The sequence below is a fragment of the Setaria viridis genome, chromosome 7 (assembly GCF_005286985.2).
Source record: "Setaria viridis chromosome 7, Setaria_viridis_v4.0, whole genome shotgun sequence".
NCBI classification, from domain to species: Eukaryota; Viridiplantae; Streptophyta; class Magnoliopsida; order Poales; family Poaceae; genus Setaria; species Setaria viridis.
This window is the reverse complement of record NC_048269.2, coordinates 9,222,986-9,234,707: the sequence shown is the minus strand read 5'-3', so window position 1 is coordinate 9,234,707 and position 11,722 is coordinate 9,222,986. Positions and strand designations below refer to the sequence as shown.

General features: G+C 43.5%; 1 pseudogene; it reads right to left on the bottom strand.

Moving 5' to 3' along the window:
* Positions 1 to 4,038: 4,038 nt before the first annotated feature.
* Positions 4,039 to 11,174, bottom strand: LOC140223413 (uncharacterized; annotated as a pseudogene).
* Between the last annotated feature and the right edge of the window lie 548 nt (positions 11,175 to 11,722).

Here is an 11,722-nt window from a genome sequence, read left to right as displayed (position 1 = left end):
AGAGAGGATAAGGGAGAGAGGAGGGATCTTTGTTTGATCTTTTCGCTATCCTAGGTTTGATTGTGCTAAGTAGTGGCTTCTAACCGAACATGGTCAAGTAATCCAAAGATCTATTTCGTGCCATCTTATTCCATCCCTTTTGGATTTGCAATTTCCATTTGTGTTCTTCGCGTTCTTGCTTCTTCCTCTCCGCTCCCTTCACATTTTTGTTTGATTCGTGAGTTGTGGAGTGTTTTGAGTCAAACCGATTGTTTGGAGATGAACTAGGACATGAGTTGAACCTTTCCACCAAAGAAATTTGATTGAAACCTCATGAGTTCATAGATCGGGGTGATTCAAATTTAGGGGTTGAAAAAATAGTGTTCTTCACAAGATTTGGAATTCCCTTTGATTTACAAATCTTTTGGGGATGATTTCTTCGGAGAATCTTCTTTACTATGTTGTGAGGCTATGGTTCAAATTTCGTAATTTTTGGAGCTTGTTTGATCCAGTTTCAGATTTTTCTTTCCTCCTCACGCAGGCTGTTTTGGAATTCCGAAATCTCCTGACCTAATTCTGGAAATCTCCGAACCTCCGGAAATTTTCAAAGGTTTCTCCAGAAATCTCCGCAGGTCGGGAATTTTCCAAAGGTTCTTCCTGATTTTTCCGCACAGAGGTGTTAGTTTTCAAAGTTTGCCTTCCGAAGCTTGTTTGGAGTCTTTCTTCCGCTATTCTCAAATTGGGTTCCTAGCATCATTCCTAGGTCCATTAGCTTGTGCATAGCTAAGTGGACTTGATTTTGCTAGAAGAGAGGCTTGTGGGCTTTTAGCCAAAGTTCTTGGAGAAAATTTGAATTGGCTCCCATTCACCCTCCTCTGGTCGCCTTTCCGGTCCTTCAAATTTAGCCGAGACAACTTTACAAGCGGTCCCTTGAATCTTTTAAACAAACGCGAAAAGGCCCTTACATCTTATACCAAGGCCCCTGGACAAAATGAAGACGACGCAGACTGGTCCTTGTGGCAGCCGGCGGTGATCTCGACTAAAATCTGGCAAACTTACGGCCTAATCGAGGGAGATAAATAGCCGAGATCGTGCGCGTGCTCACCTCGAGCAGGGTTGAGGAAGACGGCGGTGGCGGTGAGGGCTCGAAGAAGGCGAACGGCATTGGGGAAGGAAACACGGGTGGCGGTGGCAGAGCTCGAGTGTTCCGACACCGGCGACGTCCTTGGAGGGCAACAGGCGGCAGGGAAGGCTCTGCGGGGCTGCTGGGAAGCAAGCGGGGGCGGTGGCGAGCGGCGGCGGTGCGTGGGCAGATGCTCTCCACGGCGGGGTAGCGTGGCGGCTTGCGAAGCAGAGGAGTAGGCAGGGGGTGACGACGCAGGTGAGCTCTTGGGCGGCACAGTCCTGGCTTTTATAGGCTTGGGGAGGTGCGAAGGGGCGAGGCTAGGCGAATGCTGGCGCCGGAGGTGGCTAGAGGTGAGCAGGAGAGGAAGGCCGGACGGCGCCATTGGCCAGCAGTGAGCATTGGCGGAAAGCAGCAGGGCTGCGGGGAGAAGATCTCCCAGCCATTGGCTCAACGCGATTGCAAGCGCGCAAGAGTGGCTTTGTCGGGCGAGCAGATTGGCAGAGCTTGGCGCGCGAGTTGTTGTTGTCAAGCAGCGGGTTGGCGGAGGCAGCTCGGCCAGCGAGCGGCGACGTTGTGGCGGCCGACGGAGCCCGCGGGCACGTGCGGGCAAAGCGGGGAATGGGCGAAGGGGATCGCGTGCCAGAGGATAGGATCAGCTCGCTCTTCTACTGGCGGGTTCGAGCACTACCTTGTCCCATCACGCCGGAGATAGGGGCGGTGAAGCTCACCAGTGAGGGAGGGACACGCGGCGGCAGTGCTCTGGGCGAAGGGGGCGACGCTGTTCAGGCGAAGGGCTGGGTTTGGGAGTGGTTTTCTTGCAAAAATTTCAAACAAAGTCGAAATTTTCCCAAACTATGAATTGTTTTCCTAAGGTCCAGCTTCAACTTCTACAAAAGGCGTAGGTTAGAAATCAAGCTAGATTTGAAGATACAAGGCTTCAAAGTTTGGTGGAACGCCTAAAGTTCAGACTTAGTTGATTTTCATGTTTTGGGCTGAGTTGACTATTTTGGCTAACTTTGACTCGAGTTTTGGAAAGGTTCTGGTGAGTTTTGGGCCCAGGTCAATTAAGTGAATTTGTATTACACACTCAGGACCCCAACTTTTACAAAGGGCTTAGCTTGAGTTCAGTTTAAATTTGTGCGAAAACCTCATGCCAAGTTGCATATTTTTACTAGTTCAGCCTTGGGGCAGTTTGTGCTGTTTTTGAAGTTCTTGCTGACTTTAGCCTAGGAGTTGAGCATGTTCTAGTGTGATTTAGCCCAGACTCAAGGTTGTTATTCATAGTTTACTCTAAAAATTTTGTAAAAGCTCCAACTCAAGTTTAGCTCCAACTCAAGTACAGGTCCAGAATTTGAAATAACAGGAACTAAAGTACCCTACTCAGCACTATTTTCAATACTTAGCATTTTTTAAATGAGGTTGATTTGCCACTAAATTTAAAACTAGTTTTTGAACCTCTTCCTCTCCAAATCACTCAAAGTGCCAATAAGAAAAGTTGTTTGGTTCGTAAAGTTCTACAACTCTTAGATTAGCAAAATTTTAAGGTGTTATATGAAATTTCAAAATTTGAATTACCCCTAATTTGAGCTTCTAAAGGGCATTTTTGACCTTTCAAGTGCTAGATCAGGCTTCTAATCACTTTATCCAAGCTTAAGCAAGGTGAATTTAGCTAGGGTTGTTACAGCCACTATCAGACTGGCCCACCGTGATGCGCCCCCGCTGGCCTAGCCCACCCGCTGCGCCAGGGCGGCCTCCCCATACAATGGCCGGACCACACCGCCGGATTCGCAGTGACACCGTGCTAGGCCTGTGCCGCATCGGGGTTGCGCTGTCATGCAGTGCGTCCTTGGCGTCAGGGGAAGGCAAGGTTGTGGCATGGCGGCACCTCCTAGATCTTTTCATAAGGTCAACAGCGAGAGGCGGGTCAGCCTCCGACTGACACTGAGAATGGAATTCGGCAGCCGAGACCGCTGGGTAGCTCCCATCGCCTCCATGAGGAACTGCGGTGCCTCCATGCCGCCGGCTACGTACCATCACTTCCACGAGGGAGGTGGCGCCTCCACGCTGCTAGCCGCCACCTTTGCACCAACAAGGCCTGACAGGATTTTCTCCTCACAATTTCTTCGATGGGCCGCCATGCCGGCACGCATTCCACACCTCTGCCTCTCCCACGATGCGACACTGCTGCCCCTTCCCTACAACAGATTTGAGGTCAGAATGCTGCTGCTCTAGTTCATTCTCTCTCTCTCTCACTCTGATTTTCCGTTCATTTTTCTTCTATTTTCACTTGGTAATTTGTAACTGCTGTACCGATATTATGTTCCCGGTTTCTTATGCATAATTTGTTCCATGTGGCCATGTAAATGAATCTAGGCATAAAGATAAGGTATATACAAAATGACAATTAATATTGCTTCCTTTTATTAATATTGCATTCTTCAGATCCTTCCTGCGTCCAGACTACGTTTAGAGATATGCTTTACCCGCGCCTAATCATCTACCGTTTGTTGCGGCTGTAGTTGCTCTGCCGGAGATGGCGTCGGGCGGATTTCCATGTCCTTGCGCAAGGCGTCCGAGATGAGCAGGTTCGCCTAGATCTTGATACCTGGGAAAAAAATAATGGGTTTCTTTATGGTTCTGTGATTTTGGTTTCAGTTTTAGGGCTGACAAATGCTGGTCAGGGGGCTGCTTGGGTCTCTTTAGGCAGTGGTGGATCCAGAAATGGGCTCCGCCCCGGGCTAATTAATATAAGGCTTAAAATCTTACTAGTCATGCACTACTAGATATAACATATATTTCAAAGAGCACAAATAATTATATAATTCTCTAGATTTCAGTGTTCAACCAATAGAATCAAACAATACATAGAACATTGAAGGTAGAAAAGTACCAAATTAAGAGTCTTCCATGATAAAAAAGAACCATACATGTCTTCATGAATTAACACCACTTCCACTTGTTCCAACGTCCTCAATTCTACATAAAAAGTTTCAACATCTCAAGCCTATATAAAGCAAGATAACATTATGTATTGAAATAGACTAATACAAGTAAACAACACGCACCTTGAGCCCTCGTTTGGCAAATTCATCTTACGATTTCTTAAGCCTTGAAAGTGCTTTAGAATTTTTTTCATCTTCAATCGACGCAAACAAATCTCGCTCAATATAGCACATCATGATACTATTCAGCCAATCATCATTCATTTTATTTCTTCGTTCAGTCTTGATAATATTCATAGTAGAGAAGGCTCTTTCCACTGTTGCTGTTGCCACCGGCAAAATCAATGCAAGTTCAATAAGATGATACACCAAAGGAAAAGTTGTATCTCTTCCAGTCTAAACCATCTTCTCAGCAAGGTTACCAAGATCAATACAAGTGTCAAAATTATCATCATTTCTGACTTCATCAATGAATATACGAAGGTCACCCGCAAGCTTTATGCAGTCATAATCATAGAAGTCATCTTTATAAATCTTAGCAAGCTCAACTAACTTCTGTACTTCAAAGTTGGCAAAAGAATCCCTCAGATCAACACAAGCAACACATCTCAAGAGTTGAGTTGATCTTTCTGAAAATTGATTGTTTAACTCACAATAAACTTGATCAATCACAACATTGAAAATTCCATGATGAAAATGATGGTAGTAACTCACTAATTTAGCACCACGACATCTCGAATGACCTCTAACTGGTATCATATCTTCCATATTAGGAATTTCTATGTTGTTGAGGAGGCAAAACTCCTTTACCTCTTCAAAAAGAGCATCCCAACCATTTTCCCTCATTTCATTCATATTTCTCATCACAGAGCCAATTAATTCTATTGCACGAACAATGTTTTGATTTTTCTTTTGCAAACATTGTGACAAGTCTTGAGTCATCCCCAGTACTCTAATCATAAGATGTAATATGAACACAAATTCAAATGACTCCATTCTTTGAATCAATCCAGAGGCTGTAGTTTTCTTTTCCCCATTAGTTCCATCTTCACTAATATTCTCCAACACCTCCAGTACAGAGGACCACATGATCATAAGACGTGCCAATGTTTTGTGATGTGTACCCCACCGTGTATCACCAGGCCTAGCAAGACTAGTTTCTTTGTTTTTCCCTCTCCCAGAAAAAATAGCACTACTATCTAACTACTCAACAAGCTTATCATGATGACTTTGAAGGAGTTGATCTTTCCTCTTGCAAGAAGCACTAACAATATTGACGATTGAAGTGACATAATTGAAGAAATCAAAAGTTGAGCCACAACACTTGGCTACAGAAACTACCATAAGCTGCAATTGATGAGCAAAACAGTGGATGTAAAAGGCATATGGGTTTTCGTTCAATACCAATCTTTGTAACCCATGAAATTGTCCTCTCATATTTGAAGCTCCATCATATTCTTGCCATCTAATCTTGGAAATAGATAGACCATATCTTCTAAGCATAGTATTCAATGCTTCTTTTAGTGAAGTTGATGTGGTGTCAGAAATATGTTCAATGCCAAGAAACCTCTCAATCACACTTCCTTTATCATTGACAAACCTACAAGAGAAAAGAGAAAATAGTGTTACTTGAAAGCAGCAAAACAAAACCAATGAAATAACCAAATGGAGAGGAGGTATATACCTCACAACCACAACCATTTGTTCCTTAATAGATGCATCACGAGCCTCATCAATAAGCACCGCAAAACAACAATCTCCTATTTCACTTTTAATTAACTCACTTGTCTCCTCTGCACAAGCCCTAGCCAAATCTTTCTGAACCATTGGACTACTCATTTGATTATTCCCTGGAGCTTTTTCACCGGTCACAAGTGCAGCCTTAGCATCCTTCTTTCTGTGCCATTCAAGTATCTCCATAAAGTTCCCTTTATTTCTTGATGTTTTAGACTCATCGTGTCCACGAAAAGCTAAAGCTTGCAAAAAGAGAAATCTAGCAATGCCTAACATGATACTTAAACGAGCTTTATATGCCTCCTCTTCTGCTGCACTTGTAATAGTCCACACATGTTCAACACTTTGCCTCTGATTTTTGAAATCAAGTGCACGTTTTCTTGCATTGTAATGAAAGCCATCAATTGATTGAGCATGCTCCTTGAAAAAATTCTTTGCATTCTTCCAATTTCTAAACCCAACTTTGGTGAATGTATCATTACTATGAAACCCAGCTTGTTGTGGCTTAAAGAGATAGCAATAAAAGCAATGAGCAGCATCCTTGGCTACACTGTACTTTAACCATTCAAATTGATCAAACCATGATCCAACAAATCTTCTTGATTGGCCTTTACCATCTTTTTTCGTTTTTGGAAACTTATGACCAGTTGGCCTATATGGACCTATTTGTAGATATGCTCTTCTTGCCTCATCCCTAATGTCATGATGAAAATCATCAATTGGCTTCCTTTCTCCTGGATCAGCAACTATATCTCTCATATCAAGTTCAATCCGTGGTCTTTTTTGCTCAACCCGGCTCTTTACACTTTCGGCACTACTCTTTTTAGCATAGTATTTCTCCATTCTAAGTTATGATTATGAAATGTTGCAATTGCAAACTAAGAATCAAATACTTCCTGCTCAAATCAATGAAATCAAATATTCATTATCATTACTTTGCACAGAAATAGCATAAATAGACTAGCAGTTATGTAAAAGTAGTCATGGAGCAATTTCCAAAAATGTGGCATATCGGAGGCCCGGAGCAAAAAAACAGGGGGCCAGGCGCCGGCGTGGCCTGGGGGCGCCGGGCGTGGGCGCGCCGCGCGCGACCGGCGAGACGGCAACCGGCGGTGGCCCGGGGGGGCCACCGGCGTGCCTGGGGCCTGGGGGCGCCAGGCGTCGGCGCGCCGCGCGCGGCCGGTGGGGCAGCAGCCAGCGGGGGCCCGGGGGGCGGGCCGGCGGCCTGCCAGCGGGGGCGTGGCCGCACGGGGCCGCGGGTGGCGGCGCGCGGGTGGCGGCGTGCAGGCGGCCGGCGGGCGCTGGCTCCCTGCCGGCCGCCGGTGGGGGCACGGGGTGTGGCCGACGCGGCGACGCCCGATGGCCGACGGCGAGCTGGGGCGTGCGCTGGTCCTGGCGCTTGGCGGCGAGTCGGGGGAGGGCCCTTAGGGGGCGGTCGGACGGGTCACGGGTCACGGGAGGCGGGAGCAGAGCAGGCAGTGCTGGGGCGACGGGAGTTGCTAGGCTGCCTGGGCGCCTGGGCCAACTTCTCTTCGAGCTGGGCTAATGGGCCAAAAAGCCTTTTTATACTATTTTTATGAAGGATTTTTCGACTACTCTTGGGCCTCACAGCCCGGGGTCCAGATCCGCCCTTTAGGTGTGGTCAAGAACATGTGTAGTTTGTTTCAGGTTTGCTTAATTAGATGGTTATTTTGAAGTGTAGCTAGGTACTAATAGTATAAGAAGTTTAGGGCATCAACACGTACAGTTACAAGGTGTAACTTTGACTGTCAGTTTATATAAAAAAACATTCTTGTTTCAAACATAAAAGTTACATATTGTGAAATTATGAGCACCTTAGCCCTCATTAATCCAATGAATGTTGATTTACATGGCTGAAAGCTTAACAATTTTGCAGGTTACGTTTAGAAGCAAATATAGGTACTCCCTTCATGGAGAAGGATCACATAATGGTTTTCCAGCCCTGAGATAAAAATGCCTAAAATGAGAAGATACTTTAATGTATTTGCCTGATCAATTTATTGAAAACTTTCCGTTGCAAAAGAATGTGAAATGTGAATCCAGTCACAACAAATACCGTTAGATTATTTGATGTTATTTCAGTTTTGTCCCTCATCGTAGTCGTAGTACAAGTAGTGTTTGCCCTGGCTCCATGAATTAATTAATGTTTTAATTCTCCCAGACACTTTATCAATTTGCACGCCTTTGTAGTAATTGTAGAGATGCACATTTACCCAAAGAACAAGTACCTCATGTTGTAGATTATCAGGTCAGCCAAAGGTGTCGCCTATCAGGATGTCTTCGAGAGGCTGGTACGTAGTTTGAAATGGTCATTTGGTGAGCTTAACTTGCTGAGTGTAGTTATGCAAATCTTGCATTTTTCAATGATTATATTTGCATGGGAATATATTCCAATTGTAAGTTACATGGGTGATGGAGGAAGCAATGCATAACTGATTCTAAACAAGGAAGGCTACAGTGCATACTTTTTCTTAGGCAAAATTAGATCCATACCATTAAAAGATCCAATGTATAGATATATACCATCAAAAGATTCACCTATAGCTATATAGCATGAAAAGATTGAAAGTTACAGCCATTTACCACTCAGTTTGCTTCCGTTACCATCATCGTTAGTTTTATATTTTTCTGCCAATACAGTATTACAAATTTCCAATTTTGCCCTTCTTGCGAAAAACAAACCAACGATTCAACGCAGGCACGCAGTAGCACAACCCAAACACACGGACTCTCCCGACTCGTCTCCGCGCGATGGAGCAGGCGACCGCCGGCATCCCGGTGGCGCGCTCCCCCAGTTGCGTGCTCGCCCCAGCGGTGGCTGCCTCCTCCGTCCTCCCCTCCACATGTTCTGGAACGGTAAAAACCTTTTCCTCTGTTCTAAATTTCTACAATTTCTTGCAATTTATACCTAGTTTGCTGGTTTGGGGGATAGGGGAAGGGGTCGAACACATGGTTTGCAAGGGGAATAAATGAGCGGTTTAGGACCTGGAACTATCGTCAATTGGTTCTTACTTTTTTTTCTCGTTTCCATGTATTTGTCATAATACTGCTGGAATGAGGATGGATTGTCGCCGTATAATCCTTTTCTCAGCAAGGGTACAATGGCCATAGTTAACATGGAGTTTACAGAAATGGTAAGCTGCCAAGAAGTGTCATCTTTTAATGGTATATTTCTATAGTCGAATCTTTCAATGGTATATATCTATACATTGGTTCTTCTAGTGGTATGGATCCAATTTTACATTTTTCTTACTATGTGCAATATTAGAAATTTATGTGCAGAATTAGAATAATATTCACTTCTTGGTGTAATGAACTTTATCTGTTAGATAAAAGTCCTCAAATGATAGTTTCACTACCAGAGAACTTAGATCCCACCCCTTTAGTCTCGGTTTAATTTCGGCCTGGGAGAAAAGGGAGTGCGCCACGGTAGGCTGGAATAGGGCACACCTTTACTCTCGGTTCTTTTTTTGCAACCGGGACTATAGGCTACCCTCTAATCTCAGTTAAAACGGCCATCCTTTACCCCAGGTTGGAGCCACCAACGGGACAAAAGATCTAACCTTTTATCCCAGTTGTATTTACCAACCGGGAACCGGGAGTAAACACCAACCGGAACAAAAGCTCTAATCTTTTGTCCCGGTTGGATTTACCAATCGGGATAAAATCTTATCTACAGGAGGGACCACTCCTCCAGCCCGAGTCACTCCACTCCACAAAGACAGAGAAGCTCATCCTCTCCATGGCGCCGAAGCAAGCCTAGGGGAGGTGCTGCTGAATTTTTTTTCCTCATTTCCGTGGGGATTTCACTCATCCAAAGTGTTGTGAAGGTTAGCTACTTCATGCTCCGTTCATTTATTGTTGTTAAGCTTTGTTTTATACTTAGAGAGGGAGAAAAATGAGTTTATTTATTGTTAAGCATGTAGAGGATTTGTATTTATACATATTTTTGAGCTACAATGTGATGGATAGTTTGAATGTGAGGGAGAATGGATAGTAAATGTGAGGTAGAATTGAGATTATTTCAATTTTATGTATTAGGGAAAAATTAGAGTAAATGTGTTTTTAATATTTATAAATTAGCCATATAAATTGTAGGTGTAATTTCATACTTTAGTACTTTTCAGACAGAGGTATGGAATTAGCCATTTTTGGAATAAGTAAATTATGTGGAAAATATTAAATTTTTTAATAGTTTAGTTCTTTGTAAATTAAATATGAGCTAAATAATTGGTGCATTTCTATGTAAACTTTCAGCAATATTTGAGTTTGCAATACTGATGACCTCGATCAAGTGCTTAGGGATGCACACAGAGATTGCGAAACTCAGAAGGAAGCATCAAAGTTGCAGCGCATGATAGATGATCCTAGGAAATTGCTATACCTAGATTGCCAGGGTGGCCACTAAAAGCTGGGTACCACACTAGAATTTAAATATAATTGCTAATTAAATATATTTTTGCATGTTTGAAATATGTAAAGTTTTAATTTTTTCTTCATGAAATCCAGCGAAACCCAGTGAGATCCGATGCCTACAAGTTCCACCGATGAGAAGAAATAGAATAAATTTCCAAATAGAAACAAAAAGAAATAGTATAGAATTTATGACTAGTTAAAACTTATTGTAAACAAACTTGCTAATTTAATATATTTTTGTATGTCTGAAATATGTAAATTTCTTATTTTTTTGCTTCCTGAAATCCAGTGAAAATATAAATAGAATAAATTTTCAAAAACCAATTGGGAGATGAAAAACAGGAGAAGGCCCCCATTTATCCCGGTTATAAAGTAGAACTGGTATAAAAGGGTAATTTTCGATTCCTTCCTGGAAGTACCCATTTATCCTGGTTGATCATAAACCGAGATAAAAGGGGGGGCCTTTTATTGCAAGTGATCATAAACCGAGATAAAAAGCCCCCCCTTTTATCTTGGTTTGTATTAGAAACTTGGGTTAAATGTCCTTTAATTCCGGTTTCAGTTACAAACCGGGATAAAAAGGGGGCTCCTGTATAAAAGTAATAGCATCTTCTACCACCCCCCCAACACCTAGCGAATTTTTCGCTCGTTCTCGTCGTCCTTGTCCCGCCCGTCGCTGGCCTCTGCCATCGCCGCTCCCTGTCACCGCCGCCAGCCCATCCTATTCGCTGGCCTCCTCCGTCTCTGTCGCCGCCACCATCATCTTCGCCCGCAATCATCACCAGCCTCCTCCTCCGTCCCTGTCGCCGCCGCCGGCGCGTCCATCCCCGTCGTCGTGACCTCCACGCGTGCCCCTCATCAAGCGCCGGCACCACCTCCTCATTATCATCGTAGCCGTCCCCATCGCCAGCTGGCCAGCCGCCTCCCCCGTCGTCGCCGCGCGTCCTCATCGCCATCGCGCCCCCCTCCAACTCTGGCCGTCCCCCTGAATTAATTTTTAAAATTTGGTAGATTAGATACAAAATAAATTTTGTATACATTTAGGCCCGTTTGGATCATTGCAATTGTTTGTGGAATATAGTTGTATACTTATAATTAATGCTTAGAAATTAATTGAACTTTGGTAAAAAAAATTTAGCAATTTTTGTTGAAATGCTTAGAAATTAGTTGAAATTGTTACATTTTTTATATTACATCTTGTGTAGTACATTTTGTATACTACATTTTGTATGTTATATTTTTTATATTACATCTTGTGTAGTACATTTTGTATATTACATTTTGTATATTTCAAAAATTTAGTACATTTTGTATATTTCGAAAAAAATTGTTGAAATGAATTTTTTTTCATGGTTGTTCTATATATGATTTCATGTACAAAGTAGTTGAGATTAATGGCACATGACGAGGCCAGAAGGTATCTAATGGAGCGGATTACTGCTGGTGATAGTAGTTCCAACCTTCCCATAGCGTACACCAATGAAGAGGGTAGCCAAGCAGACAT